Raw genomic sequence first — 18,903 nt, forward strand, 5'->3', positions numbered from 1 at the left:
ACACAGAGGCAGGTGGATGGAGAGCTGGCTGGTTAAGACAATACAAAAGAAAGAATGAGACAACCAGAGAGGCGCACAGGCCCAAAACACAGCCAAAAACACAAACAGACAAAATGCTCAGGCTGTTTTATTGCACACCACAATGTGAATGGATAACAGATGGTTTATTCAGATTCCATCATTAGAATATACACTGAAGCTAAATATAGGAATAAACAAGAACATGGACTAGAAAGAGAGATTTTCAAATTTTGGCCGACGCTAAAAACAGAGATAACTGCACCATGTTGGTGAAACCTGAACTGTATATTACAGTTATAAACAACAGAAGGCAATGCATCTAAAATTACTTTTCTTACACACAAAATTAAATTGTCAATTACACTGTCTATAAAGAGGAAAAGTAATTCTTGTTTCTAGGTAACTGAGTTGCCTTGAATCATCCACACACTAAGCTCATGCATCACAATTTTACATCAAACCAGTTAATATGCTCATTCGGGGTTTTCTTATGTAGGGTCAATTAAAAATGTATGCAGGATTCCTTCACACACAACCTCATTGGACCTTGTGTAGCGTGGCACAGAGACATCTGGCCTGTTAGTCTGGTTCATTAGGATCTGACCATCTGTGACAGGAACACTACGAGGGTATGGTGCCCTATCTTCCAACAATCAATAGCCTCACTAGAAACATGGCCGACTTTACAGTTAGTGCAATAAGTCTTTAACAGCCCTGTTTGAGGATGAGGTACAGCCAGCTGCTTATACAGCGCGCTCACTGGTGATTATTACACCATTAAAAATGTACAACTCATGACAAGCATCGTCTTTATTGAAGAAAAATGTCATTACCTTCCACTGCTATAATTCAACACGTTTCATTACAGTTTCTCCCAATGATTTAAGCATCACTACAGTCCCGTAGCTGCTGAACGCGCCTGAGAGAAAATGAGGCTTCACATTCGGAATGTGTTCAGAGCCCGTGGTGCACAAAGCACAACATTACACCAAGTCATGGGAATGTCAGACCAACACGGTAATGGGCAATTATAGTTTTGTGCTGAAAGGCAACTTAATTTCATCACACAGCATAATGACGCCGTCACATTATGTGAATCCTAACAGAGCTGTAAATGAATGGCAGAGAGCTAACGTCTGCCATTATTTCCACCTTCTGGGGAAACACAGCATCATAAGCCATCATCTAATAATGAATCTGAAGCAACCTGACAAATTGGATCTTCATTCTCTTTTCAGCCTTGTTTTGGTCTGCCTCACCTCTTGGATTTAATACTTAACTCGTTAGCAGATAAATGCTACGCTGATTTATGTTGACCAGCCAGCGCCAGCTCTCATTGTGTTTATCTGCTGTTTAGTGGTGGGTAAGTAGTGGTCTGCTGACACTGGCCTTTCAGAGCCTTTGGAAGCTGCAGCTGAAGGTTAAACAGATATTTCAAGTGCACTGTTAAGACCTTCAGGGACTTAATCAACCCAGATGTTCCAACCATGCACCTGGAAACCTAGTGGTTTGACACCTGATCAAGACTTCTCCCAACTTGTTTGGTTCTCAAGTAACACAGCAATCGTGTTTGATCTTAGAGTAGCTTAACACCATACTGCCAAGCAGTGGGTAGCTGGAGGAGAACAGCTCATAGTGTTTCACCTGTGACACACCCAGCACAGAAATGTCCCGGATACGGCTGCAGGTCAGCAAGAACAAGACCTCAGGAGTATACAGTAATGCCACAGCCACCGCAACACACAAAAGTAGCAACAAAGCCTCGGAGAGTGACAGCACAAATTTACAACTGCTTCTAGTCCCCCTCAGGCCCCTCAAACAATCACCTCGAATCACTGGAGAAACTTCCTGTACAACATCCACCCAGTGTTCTGTTTTCTTCAGCTGCACAGGCAGTTAGAGAGTCCTGCTAAGACAAACGATCCCATACATCATAACAACAAACCATATCTGACAGGGTATCCCCATATTTTCCTGTATTCAATGTATACCCACTAGCTCTTAACAAGAAAAAAGTTTAAAGAAAAACATTGCTGAATGCTGTTCAATAAGCAGAGAGCTCCCCAGACCCAAACACCCTCACACTGTTTTGTTTTAGCGCAGTACACAGACTTAAAGTGTATCAGTGGAGCCATTACAAGTGAAAGAGCACACATTATTATGGTACACTGCAGGAACACTAAAACCCCTTTGCACTTCCAATCTATGTGAAGAATAATTAAAAAATAAATTGGACAATATGTTTTGTTTCCTTTTCTAAAGCAAAAACCATTTAGCTGCAGCACATGTAATTATTTGCTCAGGTGATGTTCAGTTTTAAACAGCAATTATCTAAATGAAGCTGAGAGAGTGTCATGTTCCAAAAATAAAGGTGAATTCGAGTAACTATATGCTTGTTAATTCATGAGTTTAGCAGTTGAAGTAGACCCATCTGGAGCAAACATCTGTGGAATGGAGCCGGTTGGACCTGATAATAGGAAACATCAGCTGTGATGTAGATATATTACACTTGAATGATTTAATCAAAAGAAAAATAAACGCACGAACAAGCTTGTACTGAGCTACTTGTCCAGAGATGGGGCTCCGTTCGCTCGCAAGTCATTCTGGAAAATGATGCCTATTATCTGAATGGACGTGAGCTGTGACGCAGGTCTGGGAGTAAAACCAGAAGCCACTGAAAAACAGCACGGCCAGACTGAGTTTTAATTCAACAATCGAGTTCTGCTGACTCTTTTTTCAGGGTCATGTGACGAGGAGTCGCTTTCATTATTGATGCGCGGAGTACGAGAGTCTGAGACAATAGGAATCAACCCTTTTAAATCAATTCACGGTTGTGACAAACACAAAAGAGGGAGCGCGAAAGATGGCACAGAGATGGGAGAAAAATACAATGAGGAGAAATGAGTGGCACCAGTAATTGCAAATGCAATAACTGCGACGTGGACTTGAGGGTATGAGCTACCGAGCGCTATGTAATTATGAAGACAGCTTTGAACTTTAGAACATTTTTGCAGGGGACATTGGATTCCCGGTTTATTTGTGTTCAATGAATCTCAAACACATGCATCAATGTGTTTCTTCAGGGTGAAATACCTCTCCTACACTGCACACGTTTGATTCGTGAAAGGAACTGGTCATCCTGCTCTAGCTAGGTTGTGTTGTGAGTCCTGCATCATAAACTGAGTTCCAGTCAACAAGTACAGGCGGAATAATCAGCCCACTACCTATTAAAGTATGATACACATCTCATTATTGTACGAGCTGTTCCTTGGCATGTTCTCCCACGCCTCACATCAATTTCTCTCTTCTTGTTTCTTTTCTGTTCTCATAGCAATGATACCTAGATGAACATCTTTTCCATCCATCTGTTTTTCACCCATCTGCAATTATCAAGATTGAGTCAATGTGAAGAGTAATGGCATGCACGCATACAAATGAAGCATGCATGATAAGCGACTGCGTTTTAATTGGTTTAGTGAGAAAAGAGTGATGCGTTCAATGCACATCGCGTTGCTATGGTGTTTTAAAAATATCGGGACCACACATTAGACTATGTTTTTTATAACTGGCAATAATAATAATAACCAGTGGAGTGAAGGAAAGCATTTGCACGTAGTAAGGAAGAGTATTAGTGCAAAAGCTTCTTGTTGGTTTCACCTAACCTAGAAGGTGGCTGTCCTCTTCCTGGCACAGCACCCAAAGTCTCTATCTATACAAGACGGTACATGCCCTGGCTTTCTCAGCAATTGTTCCACAAGTAGAGGTGAGATTTTGTAGAAAAAAGACTCTGACTATCGAGGTAAAATGGCACAGCAGCCTTGTCTTTATCTGAGACAGCTGCTGAATACAGACGATGAAGCAACATGATAACGAGAGAACAAGGAAGAAGTCAGGGGCTGGTGAAACTAAGAATGCAGTTTCAAGTAAACAAGTAAATAACAAGGATAATGTTGTACAATGTCAGATGACGTTGGGTTTGTATATAGGCGCATGCCAGCATGAACAAAACAAGAATATAAAAAAAAAGATTTTATCTTCACCGTCACAATCTTTTTCCTCGTCTTATATTGATTCGTCATAATCTAATTGTGTAGGTTTGCCACGCTCGTTCTGGCACACGTCATGACGACTAACAGAGCAGTCTATACACTGCTGACACTCGTCCTTCAGCGACTATTTCAGCCTCTGCGTAGATTCCGTGTGTCAAAATTAGCCGAGGCAACTGCAGCTCTGATTGGCTGCGCTGCCTGAGCATGCTCGGCATATTATGACGCTTCAAATCAGCAGTCCCGGCTTATACGTTCTTGCCCGAGGTGAAGATGTCGCTTGAATTATTCAGCTGCGGTGCAGGAGGCTGCAACACCTCCTCCTGCTGTGGTCCTCCTTCTCTGCGCCCCTGCGGGAATGCAGGTGTGCCTGAGATGGTTCCTCCTCTACCCATAAATGTGCCATTTCAGTGTGTGCTGGTAAAAACTGTGAGACGTGCTTCAGGTTGTATACTGAGACAGCAGCTCAATGAGCTTATTTGGAAGAAAAAAATATTTCTTAAGTAGTTTATTTCTTTAAGGATTGGTATTAATGTATGTACTGCAGTAATATTGATAATTTTATCGACTGAATCCATTAGAGAGTACACAAACCATGGATTTGTTTTTGACAGTGGTTGTGCTCCGTTATTACGATGCCTGAATTAAGAGTGTGTGTCTGGTTTTAGTTTTAAGTTTTAAGTAGAAAGACCAGAATGTTTTAGCAGTGACATAAATGTTAATGTTTCTGTTGAGTAATTACTTTAGTGTTGAGAAATATGCAATGAGTGACTGATTATTGTTCAGGTAAAGGTTTCAGGTTTTTTTCCATCCATCGAGTAAGCATTTATAAATATGCATATGCTTTTAATTAATGTATCACAAACCTGGTGCACCAAAGCCCCCTTTTCTACAAAGTAATTGGCTTTTTGCCAGACATTGGATGGGTTTTGCTAAATAATTAAAAGGTTAAATTTGAATTTAAATTAGACAGACAGCACAAGCGTCGACATGAAGGAGGAGAAACAAAAGCCAAACAGGAATGTTTTTCAACCTGTACCCAAAAATGGCTTTCACCAGTGCCTTATTAATGATGTATAAAGCATCGATGAATGCTGGATGATTAACAGATTGAATTTAGGAATGCTTATTGAGGAGTTCCCTGTAAAATCTGGCATAAACAAAACGTAAGACTCTTTTAGAACATTTATAACCTGTTTATGTTCCCCGTCTTCTCCTTGCTTTGATGTCTAAGGGCTGTGACACAAAAAGAAGCCAGCATGATTCAGGAGGAACCAGCTGTGTACAAATGTTTATAGCTCTTAATAGCTTACTAGCCTCCTAGCTAATAGCAGCTCTTATGCCTTCATTGTTTTGCTCATAGACTGTATATAAATATGGACTATGTGTCCCCACTTCCTTGCGTTGGCCAAACTGATGCTACATCCGCAGGGATGCAGGCGGTGCCATCTTCAGTCTGATCAGTACGGTCTGAAAGTGGAGTCACGTGGAGGCACGTTATTGATGAGCCCCATCCACTCTTCTCCTCGGGTCACTCTCGTTTTCATTTAATTAATACTGAGCTCTGCTCTACCTCCCACAGTTACAAAGACATCCTGGATTATATACTGTACTTATTTATTTATTTTCTCCTATTCTCACAGTTTAATGGGCCCGCTTCACTGAGCGGTTGGCATGGCGACTACAAGTCATCATGAGGTCACATCCCGTTTCTATAGCATCAAATAACTAACTAAATGAAAGTTAGAAAAATGGACACTTTATTGTGCATCAGCATTATATTAACTACCTAAAATTATAGAAACCGTTGAGTGGTTTAGTGGTTTAGTTTGTCCCGTCTGCTAACATGGAGGAGGTGGAGCTGAACTGCACCCAGACACCAGGAAGCTCTACTTGTTTGGCTTCACTTTTGAGGAGCAGTTCCTGCCATCCATCATTATTTAGAAGAATGAATTATGACCACTGCCACCTGCTGGTATGAGAAGTCTTTTCAACGTGTTCAGTACAATTTGACTTCACAGTTGGCATCCATTCAGTCTGTCAGTCTGGTTTGTCTGCACCATAATACGTATACCACACCGCAGATCAGACCGCAGCCTATCAGGTTTCATTTAATAAAAGAATAATAAATACCAGAATAAAGTTCTAAACCTTTTTCAGGGGATTTATGTCAGTAATGAAATAACTGAGAGTGAGATGTGGCCCATTGCTATGGTTCAAAATGGCATTTCATCCCTGATTGCACAGCAGCATGAAAAGAGAGGTACACAAGAGTCTTCTTTGTGTGCATAACTTCAGCCAAACGCATCAAAGCCCATCTCATCCATTAAACATCGGGTCAAAAGAATCAAAGAGCTTTTCAGGGTGAATAGGTGGAATATGTGTGACTGCCATTCACCTGTTGAAGGCCAAACTAAAGAGGAAGATAAGCAAGAACTGAAGGTGAGTGAGCTGGAAAGGCCTCATCAAAGTGTCTGTTGATGGTGGGGGTGACGGGTCAAAGACTGGGACAAAGATTTAACACAAGGATTAAATACATTCGTTTGACTTGCAATTACTGTGGAACCTCTATACATTGTGTGATAAGAACAATTTCTCCCACACAGTTCTTTCTACACTGATCCAGTCCTGTTATAACCGTCCAAACAGTACTTAGAGCAACAACTGCATCATCCCAAACCAGACAGAAATACACGTGACTCATCTTTCTCCTTGGTTTTCCTGAAACCTTCAACCACAGTGTCGGAGGTGCGTGTCTCTGTGTTCCTGCAGCGGGTCTGTGGCTCGTCTGCGAGGTGTTATTACATTACTGTGATAAGCGATGACCCACAGGCCAGGCTGTTCTCTCATAAAGACACACATACGCGCTTATAAGTAAGGCGGGTTTGTGTGTGTGTGTTAGAGCACTGACAGCATTAATAAAAAAGTCTTTTCTCAGCAAAGGTCTTTAAACTAACAGAGTTTATCTTGTTTCCTTGAGGTTTCATCGAATCCCACCGAGTGATTTGTGACAGGACTGAGTTGAGAGTGTGTTTGGTTTTATGTTTGTGTAGTGATTGTGCTTTTTACCAGGTGTAGGAATGCCAGTAATCTTTTTTATCTTCTCTGTGTCATTTGTCAGTGTTGGTTTTGTGTTAGTTCACGTTGCATTTCTCTTTTACACTTAACTTGTTCACATATTATCAGTCAGTTTCTTTTGAGATTTTGTTATTATTAAAAAAATAAAACACTTATTTTTTGGTTGTTTTTTTAGGGCTTTTTTTGCCCTTATTTTGATAGATGGTAGTGAAGAGAGACAGGAAGTGACAGGGTGATGGGGATAAATAGACCATAGCCAACTATCAGGGCACCCTAATCTTTCATACTTAAACTGAAAATCAATAACCTTTTTTGGCAACAAATTTGCATAGTTAAAAGATAAAGCTGTCACTATTCTTACTGGGGACTTTTTTCATGTCACTCAGTGCTGTGGTAAAACATACTGATGTTCAGAACAAAAACCTCTTGTCCATTTTGGTTCTTTTGATGTGATATGTTAACAATAAGATTTTTGAGTTGAGTTAGGATCAGGTAGTTTAAATTAAGCGGTATGGAAGATGGGATGAGTTTGTAGTTTACTAGTATCTTGCTCTACCAAACACAATACTAGACAATAATATGCTAATTTCAACATCTTAAGCTCCATTGAATACACTCACTGGTGTCGTGAAAACAGAACCGAGTGGACTAATGATATTCCTATACCCCGTGTTTGAGCTTCCAGGTCATCAATTAACAATTGATTGACAGCTGACAGCCACAGTCAGTCACCAAACCTAAATCTGTAGATCAGTGACGAATGAAACGTGACAGTTTGGGCAAAAACAATCTCCAATATCACCCGGTGTGAAAACAGTTCTGACCTGAAAAGTCATGCATTTTCTGAGTTTGTGACTCATTTGTCGTTGCAGATTAGAATGTGATGGAATAATTCAGGTTGGATTGTGAGATTGGTTAGCACTGTCAGACTGTCGGGGATGTTCGTTATCCATAATATGTACATGAACCCCAGACAAACGAAGAGTAGTGATTTGAAAGCATTTAATATTTTATAAGGTTTTACTTCACATACGACTACTGTATGTACTTGGTGTCTGCTCTGCCATTAGGACTGCTGTATTTTTTTCCATGCAATGAGCTTGGTGAGGCTTCACGGTGGTTATCTGAGCCACATGCTAACTTTAACTCCTCTTCTTTTCTCTCCTCTCTGTCCTTCTCCGTGCATTCATATTCTGCTCCTGTATGGCATTTCATTAACTCTGCGTCTGTGTCTCTGTCTCCCCAATTCCACTCGCTAGCTCAATCCATCCTTTTTAACCATCATCAATCCCCCGTGTGTCATGCATCACCTATAAGTATCATGTGTCTTGTTTGAACCATAGACACATCCTGCACATATAATTTAATGTAAGGCATGTTTTTTTAGCGTAATTTTGTCCAAATTTAATAACAGCCTGTCACCACATTGTAAGACTACACTTCTGCCTTTTATAACAGATTGAATCAGGTAAATTGCCACTTAGTGTCACGTTTCTATGTCATTCCTGCCCTACTTAGTGAGAGTTCACTTGTCTCCATTCATGTTACTGCCATATCTGAGCTTCCCACTCTTCAGCTTTTCTGCTGGGTTCTGCTTTAAGCTTCAGAGGAATGTTAAGAACAAAGGAAATGACAGCAGCGTTCAGGTACAGCAAGGTGAGTTCAGAGGCCACAGGCTGAACTCAGATTCAGCTAAAAAAGTCTGCTTTTCATTTGTTTCTCTCCAAATACAAGACGTACTGTATGCCCTGCGAGGATATATGCCCTCCATTCTCTGTGGGCTTTTAAGATCGAGAGAAGTGTGTTTCTTAGTCTTAAAGATTGAGCTTTCCACTCCCGCTCCATATTTCATTTACTGACTGGAGGGCGAGATGGATACACAGTCCCTGTGATGGAGCGACAGCGGCTTGTAAATAGTCGATTTTTAACGAGTTTCTTTCACAAGCAAGACACCGTTTTATTCTTCAACAACTGTACAGGCTGGACAATTTGATCCCACTGTGGCAGGGAGAAGAATAACTTAGCAAAGCCAAGGACGTTGAACACACAGAGTCCACACTCTGGTTCATCTCACAGTGAGGTAAAGCTGAGGTGACTCCTCTTCCCAGTTTCATGAGAGGTTGAGACGGAGAGTCTGTCTGCAGCAAGATGGAAGACAGATAAATCATTACAGACAATGCCGCAGTGGCTTGGCACAAATTAGATTTTATGTGCACTTTATCGAAATGGTCGTCTACATTATGTCTTCATTTTGCCCGGCAGTCCGCATGGACACACCTTTGGGAGAGCATCCAGACACAAGGAACGCCTCGTCACGGAAACAGCGTGGAGCGCTACTTCCAGGGAGGGTTTGAAGTTTTCAGGAAAACCAAGGAGCTGAGTCAGCCTTGAAATGGTGTCAGTTCAGGGGCACTCAAGTTCATGTTTTCACAACAAGTTCAGGTTCATATTCACCGTCAGCGCTTTGCAGTGAATTTCCTTGTCACTTGAATATTTCAGTCACAGCTCAGGTTTCATATTTAATGTTGTTCCTCAGTGTGATGATGAGATTAACCGGGCCCTCTCAGGGCACACGCACACACTGAAGGAGGAGCACTGAGACGTGTCTCTCTGTGCAGAGAAACAGGGAGATGATCAGTAGAAAATTGTTCTCAAAGAAACCTGTGGATTATGTTCAATCATTGATCGGGGCATTGTTTAAGAATCTAAAGCTATATTTCCAAGTCAGCATGAAACTATTTGCACAGCACAATAACACTAGATGTAATTTTTAATTTATATCTCTTTTTACTTGTGGTTTTTAAGAGTGTTTCTTTTATGTGAAACTAAGCTACTGTGACCAAGTAACTTCCCTTGTGGATCATTAAAGTCTAAGTCTAAGTCTACACCTCTTTGGACAACCAAGGCATCAATTCTGTTGCTGTTGCAATTCTGTCAGTCCATCAAACCATCACAAAAGACCACACACCATCTGTTTACTGAGGTGAAGAACCCACTCATCAACCTCTCACATACATATTAACGCTTACGAATTAATACAGCGTACATCGACAGACAACACCCCACACACTATTTCATGGCCACAACCCTCCTTTTTGCAAAGTCATCAACACTTTGTTCAAACTATTGTTCAACATTGCTGAGAACTAGTGTGTTCTCTCTCTCTGTCTTTCATGCGTGTGTTTGTCCACCGCCCACGCTGCCTATTTGTCGTGACAATGCTTGGAGCATAGAGTGTAAATTTAGAGGGAGCTACAGATAGAAAGGCAGAGGGGGAGAGCCGCCGCAGAAACTGCTGATCTTCCTGTTGGCACTCTGCCTGATAGAAAGGGTCAGAAACAAAAAGTTCCAGGTTACCACGGCCAGACGGATGAAAAGCCAGCGCATCGGAGCTATAGAGTAAATGATGCACTTACTGAGATAGACATCACTCACTCTAAAATATTATAGCGAGTGCTACGTGCAATGATGTGGCAAGTATCCACCGACACTGGCAAGAGGATGAAACAGCAAGAACATGTCAGACGGTTTATTTCTGTGTGACTTTTTAACAGGAACTAAAACGTTTCTTCAGACCATTGGTTGTCTGCATTTACATCTCAGTCTAAAGACCAGCGGAGATTAGTGATTTAGAAATTGCCTGCAATGGCATCTTTCACACATCATTTGTCTGCACTATACCATAACAGGCTCCATTGTGGTTCAGCAGGGGGCCGTAATAACTCCAAGCAGTAACACTACAGCATCAGTAAACACATAGTAGATTCAAGGGGAGCTGCTGTCAAACATGATTGAATTCTTTGCATTTGTGGAAAACAGACAAGCAGCATGAGCAATGCACATTTGACACACGCCTTGAAGGGGCTCCTCCACATAACTGCCAAACAACTCTTACTGGTTGTTGGAGAGATTAAGAGAGCTAGACTCCAGGAAAAATATGTTGCACGAACTCTGCTAATCAGAAAAGTTCAAGCCTCATCCCTAAAGGAACTGTACAGTTCACGAACAGAGCATTTGCATGTTTGGGGAAAGCTCCTAGCCTACAGTGACTTTTAGCATCTTTTAGCTCAACTTGTCAGTGAAAGTGAAGCTAGCTTCAGCTTTCTTTGCCGCTCCTCTGACACAGCCAATCGTTGCTTCGCCAGTTGCCACGTTAAATGAATGCAACCCGCCCACATTGATGACATCACAGAGAACTGAGACTCTGCAACAACGCTGATCGAGTTGTAGCTTTTGTTTCTCGTCGTGTGAACCATCAGTCTCACTCCAGTCAGGAACTTTGTTTCTAGCCATGAGAGAAGCCAACAGTTTTTAGTAAAATACTTCTGACAAATACTCTGAATGCTACGAGCCAAACATCCAACATGATGTTTAAAAAAATTGGCGCAAGCTGATGAACGCTGTGGAACATTTAGCAGCTAAACAGATAAAGAAAAAAAATGGATATAGCAGTTGAACACACAAAGATCAGGTCACCTGACACACAAAGCAGACACTTACACTTTTGAAACTGTTGTTTTTTGTTTGCTGAATGTGTAAATAATAAGCCAATACAACAAGTTATCTGGTTTTAAATGTCTTCATTGAGGGTGATGTAGTGCACTGCAAGATTTAGGAATGCACTGGTTGCCATGTTTGTGAAAAAAAACCCAACTTGGGACCACATCGTTTGCGGTTAGGTTTGCGGACCACCTTCTTAAACAGGTTTAAGGAGAGAATACGTGATCAGCAGGTGGAGCAGACTTTAACAACAGCTGATGACATCTGTTCCATCTTTAGACGCTGCAGACAGTTTAATGAGCCGAGAGGGGAGCCTGTGGCTTTGCTCCAGACAAAACCGTTTTTATCAAGGAGATATAAATTCCCAGAGGACATATATGCAACACCAAAAATATCCTTCCATAGATTGTTGGAGCTCCCTTTAAAACTCACTTTAGAAATTTTAAATGATACCTGTGGCCACTAACATGCGCGTAACTTTTGATTGTTGCATATATTTAGTAATGCCACTTAAACTGATGCACAATAAACATTACATTTTGTAAACCGGGCTTCATATCAAAGTGGGAATTAAAACTGATTTAGGTCAATCCTAGCAGCTATATCTTAACACAAAAGAACACTTGTTTGGAGCTGCTCTACAAAATAATCCAACCATAGAAAATGATAGAAACGAAAAGGCACACAGGTCATTCATTTGCGTCAACAGCTTGGCACCTGGAGTCCTCAGTCTGTTTAATTTCACTATCATGGAGAGGCATGAAACAAACAAAAGTGATTGCAGCTGAGTCCAGCATGATACTGTTAAGGGAAAGAAATGGATATACTCAAAGGCTATTCATATCTCATGGTAAAATGAAATTTCAGAGATGAAAGCTTTGGTAATTTACTGCACCACTGCACAGAATGATACCAATCCTACATTGTTGCTGGGTACAGGCGATGAGCCAGACCTAACTAGCCGGTTTCCAGTCAGTTCCTCTGTTATGTTTTCTAGGAGTAATACTGAAGCCTGTTAAAATGTGAAAGTAAACCCTTTCCACCTCAACAGACACACCAGAGGGGTCTTTAAATTGCTACTTATTCGGGAATAGAGTAGATGAACTTGTGCAGTTTCAGAGCGATGGGTTTTAACAGGACTGTCATGTGCTCAAGCTTTCAAATCCTTGCACAAAGCATTTAGGCAAAAAATGAGTTAATTAAACATTGAATTTAAAGTCTTGCTTGGGCACACTGAGAAGTGAAGACGCCTGACGGCCTTTGGCCTAACATTATCATCACACCTAATTTTTGGATGTGAAATTCTGACACATATATCGTCTTCTTATTGCTACTTTATTTGGATATACAGAGACTTAGCTACTTTGCCAATAGAATACTTTGTAATAATGGATTTATTTTTATAGACATCCATTCATTCACTTATGACTGATCTGAATTGATGACAAACACCACAACACATCATAGTGTACTTCTCAACCTATTTTGGTTCGTCACCTCAGCAAATTATTTTATCACTTGTTAATTGTGCCTACCACCTTGAGAGTTCATTCAAAGGGTAACTGTATCAGTTGTTTTTTTTAAAAAAAAAAAAAAAATAAAGCTCATGTGATTTATATTAGAGGATGTGGTAATTTTGTGGTAATTTAACTCAGATCACTGTCTCATAACTTCATGCCTTGAAAGTTAATCTTTTACATTTTGGGTTTAAAATATGGCTACAGGATCTTTTTATCCTATTAAAACTCTGTGTGACATTCTGTTATAACTAGGCTTGATTAGTTGAGGTGTTGCCCAAAGTGTTGAGGTCACAGTGAACTTAACCTTTGCCACGAGTTCGAATCAGTTCACCCCCCAAAATGTGTTGGACAAACAACAAAATACTCTTTAAAGAAATTCTGCACTGAAAGACTTATATGCAGCAGATAAAAGAGACTATAGACACAGCACCTTTCCTTTCATTAGTCTTCTCTTTTGTCTTCACACACAGTTACTCAAGTTGCTTCTGCGCTTCTAAGCATAGGACACAATAAAAAATGCAACGCTGACTGTGATTAGAGTTGTTTATTTTGTGTCCCACAGAGTAGAGACTGTATTTATGTGCTGGAGCTCAGGTAGTGTCTGTGTTTGGTTATTGTCTCAGCTGTCTCCAAAATGCAATTTGCATGGCTGGGCAGTCTGTCCTCTGCGTGTCACAATAAAGGGTACTGATGGATTACTCCTTCAGGCTACATGTTTCTCACCCATCTCACGATAAAAAGTTAATCCTGTGTAAAACGAAGGGCAAAGAAATTATACAACCGATGTCACAATCCATTTGGCACGACAACTCCCTGAGATGAGAGCTCAATGGGTCTACATAAATACATATAAATTTATACAATATACATTTTTAAATTCCTGATACCTGATAGAAAATTGTACGTGGATCAGGTTTCTATCTGCACAGCTATAGCTATGATTAAATGTTGCCTGTCCATTGCTAAATAACACAAACTGCAGACCTTGTAAACGTCATTATTTTGGCTTAGAGATGATCTCTGATTGCAACTTTAAAGACTTACCTCTAATCAGTTCACCTTTATAATAATAACCATTTTCATGCTCACTAAAGAGGTGATCCTAGTGTCAAGGTGAAGTTTAGGTTAATATGCGTCATGTGATCTCAGAGGATTACATCAGGTCTAGATTACGTAGGTACATGTATGACATCTGTGTTTCGCAGCGTATGCATGCTGTAAGCTGCTAATTAAGTAAGAGAACAGATGACTCCGTTTTCCTTCAGTGGTTAATTTCAGCTCTCCAAGAGAGAATGTGAGTGGAAGACAGACACGGCAAGAGACAATTTGAGAAGGTATTAACGGTGAGAGGGAGAGAGAGATAAAAAGGAAGAGAGAAAGAGCTCTTTCCCTGTGGATTAATCAGTTTAGAGCGTTGAACCGGTGAGGGGTGGAAGTAGCTTGCATTGGGGTTAATAGAGATTAAACCTGAACAGGAAGTTACCATTTGTAACGATAATTGAAAAACTACGCCCCCACAAGCAGAGATAAACACACTCAAAAACGCAGAGGCACAAACAAGGTTTTATAAGAAGGCTTATATTCAGGTGACGTTTGTCAAGATTCTTCGTCTGTAGATCTCAAGCTGAAAATCGGATAAAGATAAAGCTGGAGGTGACTTATGAAGCTTATCTGTATCTAAAGCATACAGATAGCACTTTCCACCATGACAGACGACCAGTTTGTGGGTTTACAATACTCTCCACCGCACAGACGGAAAGATTATTGATTTACCATTGAATCCAGCTGGATTCAATCAAATGCACTGGGCTGTGTTTGTGGGTGGGAAGACTGATGTACTGAATCCTACTAGTTGCTCAGGTGCCTGTTCAGAGGGGAGCAGAGGTATAATGTAATGAGCCAACAACACAACAACAGCAACTGGTCACAGCTTTAGACGAAATGTATCCAAGGGCCATGACCAAATGTGAAAAATTACCCAATATGTGCAGCCTACTCTTTCACTTGGAAAGTCACATTAGTGAACCTGAAGCGACATGTGTTCTGTCTCTCTCAATATACCTGAAGTTTACCAAACTTCTCTTTATTTAGTAATGTTGTAATGCACAGTGGCAACAGAATCTTAACTTAATATGAGAAAATAAAGGCAATAAGGTAATAAATGAAGGTAGAAGTAGAGTCTATATAACTGAACTATAGTCCCCACTTGCTGTCCATGAAGAAAACTCAGACAATGTCCATGTTTATGACTAATTAATCTAATTAATTAACTGCAACAGAGAAAAAACCTAATCTGTGCTGCAAAGTTGGTGCGAGCATTGACATATGTGTGCTTATTCAGATTTCGTCAAGTTTGTCGAGTCAAGCAGTGCAAAGATGCATGTTTTATGTTTGGAAAAGCAACAATCAGTTTTCTGATGTCACGTCTTCAATGTTACACTGATCTGGACCAGAATTCGCCTCTTTATAATAGACCCAAACATACATGGTGTTCACATCCATACAAATAGAGGCTCCTACACTTCGCAGCAGCAAGTGTGAAATCCCACTTAAAGGCACTAGCACAGATTTTGTTGCCTTCGGATGGGACCAGGCTGACTGCAAAGCCTTTGTTTCCCATTGTTATGCTAAGCTAAGCTAACCATCCACTAGCTAGCTAGTAGTATTCCTCATCTCGTCACACATCAACAGTAAAGCTGAGCTGCCTTGGAGTCGTATCATGCAGGTACCTCAGCGAAACATCTGAAATAATCCCGGCTGCTCTGATCCACTGTGCTGAGACCCTGAGGGATCCCTCAGTTTAATGAAAGACAAACAGTGAGACGTAGGTGGCGTGCGTGTTCATCATCATCATTAGAGCTGGTGCCCAAAGCATAACATTTATAAGGGATGTTCTCTGTGTGCACTAATGACGCATGTGCAAACTCTCAAAGTCATTTAATGCGGTTCCCCTCATTCATTGTCCTGCGTAACAGCTTGTCACAGTGGTGATACCAAGGGCCCCTGCTTCTTCTTGGTTCAGTGCTACTCATTAATTGCATCTTGTGAGGCACCGTGTGCTGTGTGGGTGCATTGAAAGAGTGTGTGATTGTGTGTCAAAGATGGAGCTTAAAAGGAGACCGCTTGGACAGAATGTTAATGAGTTGTTGTTTGTGTCTCTCCCACCCACCTCTAAAAAATCTGTTTATAGATTCAAGTTTCAGTTCATGGGACTGAGAGGTGAGAGGAGGTCAGAAAACAAGAAGCAAAGAGGATAAACAGCAGAGGTCATCCTGTCAAACAGAAATGAGTCCAGGCTTTGTTTTTCTCTTTTCTCTACTTTCGTAATTTGTCTTTTCTTTACACAGCAAAGCACACAGCTCTGCTACCACAGAAATGAGGAAAGTATTTGGATAGACACTTGATTTCTAGAGGTAATGGTCCATTAAAAAAAATAAATAAATCATTTGCACCATAATACAGAGGAAATAACATAGACATAGATAGATAAAAAACAACAATATAATGCAATACAATATAATTACGGTATACTAAAGTAATTATAAGGGTGCTTCTGTGAGTCCATTCTGTAAAAATAGCTTATAGCTCAGATAAATAAGCCTTGACTCGCCTCGAGACGACATATAAGTCTGCTCTAAGGAGTCAGGACAGCAAAACCTCGATCACCTTTTTACCACCTGATCAAATTCAAGTAGGCATACGTTAGGGATCTGAAAGCAGGATCAAAAGTGTTGAAGATGGATTACAATCTCCAACACCAGAACTCGCAAAGCCTAGTGTGCAATTGTTGTTACTTTAAAGAGTATTTTTAAGAGAGATTTGCAGACAGCGCCATGAGGACGAGGATGGGTTGGTGTGTGAAAAACACTCACAATGGTGACTCACAGAACAATCTAGTAGACTTCTCCAATTTCAAATCATCAGTTTTTAGTGACTTTTAAAGCATTAACCTCACAGCATGTATCTTAATACATGTAGTACTGTATTCACAGTAACATGAATAATGCGCTAACATGAAGAACAGCTACCAGTGCTACTTCACAAAACTAAGAACATTGGCAACAACTGCTGAAGTGAGGTTTAATCTGCTTCGTATTTCTGGGCTTTCCGTGCTCCGTGTTTCATTTGAGGCTGTCGTTCACAGTCAGTGAACAAAAGGTATCAAACATATTCACGCTAACAGGCCACAGGCACCATCAGCCCTTCACAGTCTCAGTGATGCTAACAGATCTGCAGTATTCCCACTACTAAATATTCCACAGTCACACTGGCTTACTTGAAGCTGAGCTTTGATTTATCTCAACTGTGCACAGATAATAAACGGCACAGGGGGAAATAGCTTAACACTGCTTCAACATTTGAAGTTTGCATGTCTCCCTCTGTATCTGAAAGCATCTCAGCGTCACTGGCACGTCCTCCTCTGCCTTATCTCACTCCTTCACTCGTCATCTCTCCACACCTCAATCACCATTTCCTCTCTCCCTGCCTCTTGCTCCACTCTTTCACCCTTCACCCTCTCATCCTCCCGTCAGTCTCTCATGCTGTGTGTCTGTTTCTGTGTGTGCGTTGCAGCCGTTCAGCCACGACATGGTTGGTTGCAGCGGGCCCCGGGGGGCGCTCATGTGACGTAGCGCTCACCAGGATGACAGAGACACGTGTCGTACATCTGCCCAGTTACCATTCAGAACTAATGTGTCCCTCTTTAAAGCTGTCATGTCACATGTTCTCCAATCATTTACCTTTTTAATGTCATTCCGAGGCTTTTTTAAGTTTGTATTTTTACACCCAATTGGCATCTCTAATTTTCTCTAGGACAGTAGATTCTGAATGGGTTCTGAATTGATTCTCAATTCTGAACCCAGACGTTATTTTGCCCTCCATTCCCTTCCAATCATCCTCTGATCCCCTTGTACATCACCAGGAGAGGATGAAGCACCGTCTTATTCTTGATTCCTTTTTTTTTTTTCACCTCGAATTCCGGCCTTTGCACACTTATCATCTCCTCTGCCTCTCCACTCCCCTGATCTCTTTCCTAAAAGCTTAAATGTAATTATTCTCCTTGCATACTTACTGACTACAAGATGAGGCAACTCTGCGATGCTAAATCTCATGCATTCCCTCCAGTTTAGAGGCCGGGAGCCTCAATAAATGTGTTGTGTTATCTAGTCCCAGCATCTGTTTTCCTCTGGGTTGTTTGTCATTTATGAAAAATCGGCACATAATAACAAAGCGGGGAATTGTATCTCTCTCCTGCCAAAGCGAAAAGGCTACACTTTCATTTCGAGAGCGCACAGAAGACACCACAAAATGTGGTTTTGTGAACAATCACACCTTTGTGTGTTATAATTGGAATTACAGAAATACTACATTTGGAAAATGACACCAGTAATGGTTTCACAGAGTTAATCATAAGCATATTTTTGGTTTCAGACTGTTTTTGTGTGTGTTTGGTCCATATGAGCTGGGTAGAAATCAGAAATCAACTGTATATAGCTTTCTAGAAATTATCACACACAAAAATGGTGGTACAACTTCAAAGTGGCTCATTAATGGTATTTTGTTTCAAATTATTTCCCTTGACAAGAGCATGAAAGTAAAGATACAACAAACTGGCATCAAACAGCTCCTGGCATTAGTCTGTATTTATGGTTGAAAAGTAAAAGTAAAGTCTCCTGTTAGCTGGGAGGCTAATAACCCGAGGAAGAACTTCAAACTTTAGTTGGTCTACACTTTATTAA

At 40.9% G+C, this 18,903-nt stretch overlaps 1 protein-coding gene across 1 annotated transcript in view; it reads right to left on the minus strand.

The window, feature by feature from the left end:
- Positions 1–18,903, minus strand: part of syn2b (synapsin IIb) — a 69,168-nt gene that overhangs the window by 29,561 nt on the left and 20,704 nt on the right. The window lies entirely within an intron of this gene.

This window comes from Mugil cephalus, chromosome 4, assembly GCF_022458985.1.
Source record: "Mugil cephalus isolate CIBA_MC_2020 chromosome 4, CIBA_Mcephalus_1.1, whole genome shotgun sequence".
Taxonomy (NCBI): domain Eukaryota; kingdom Metazoa; phylum Chordata; class Actinopteri; order Mugiliformes; family Mugilidae; genus Mugil; species Mugil cephalus.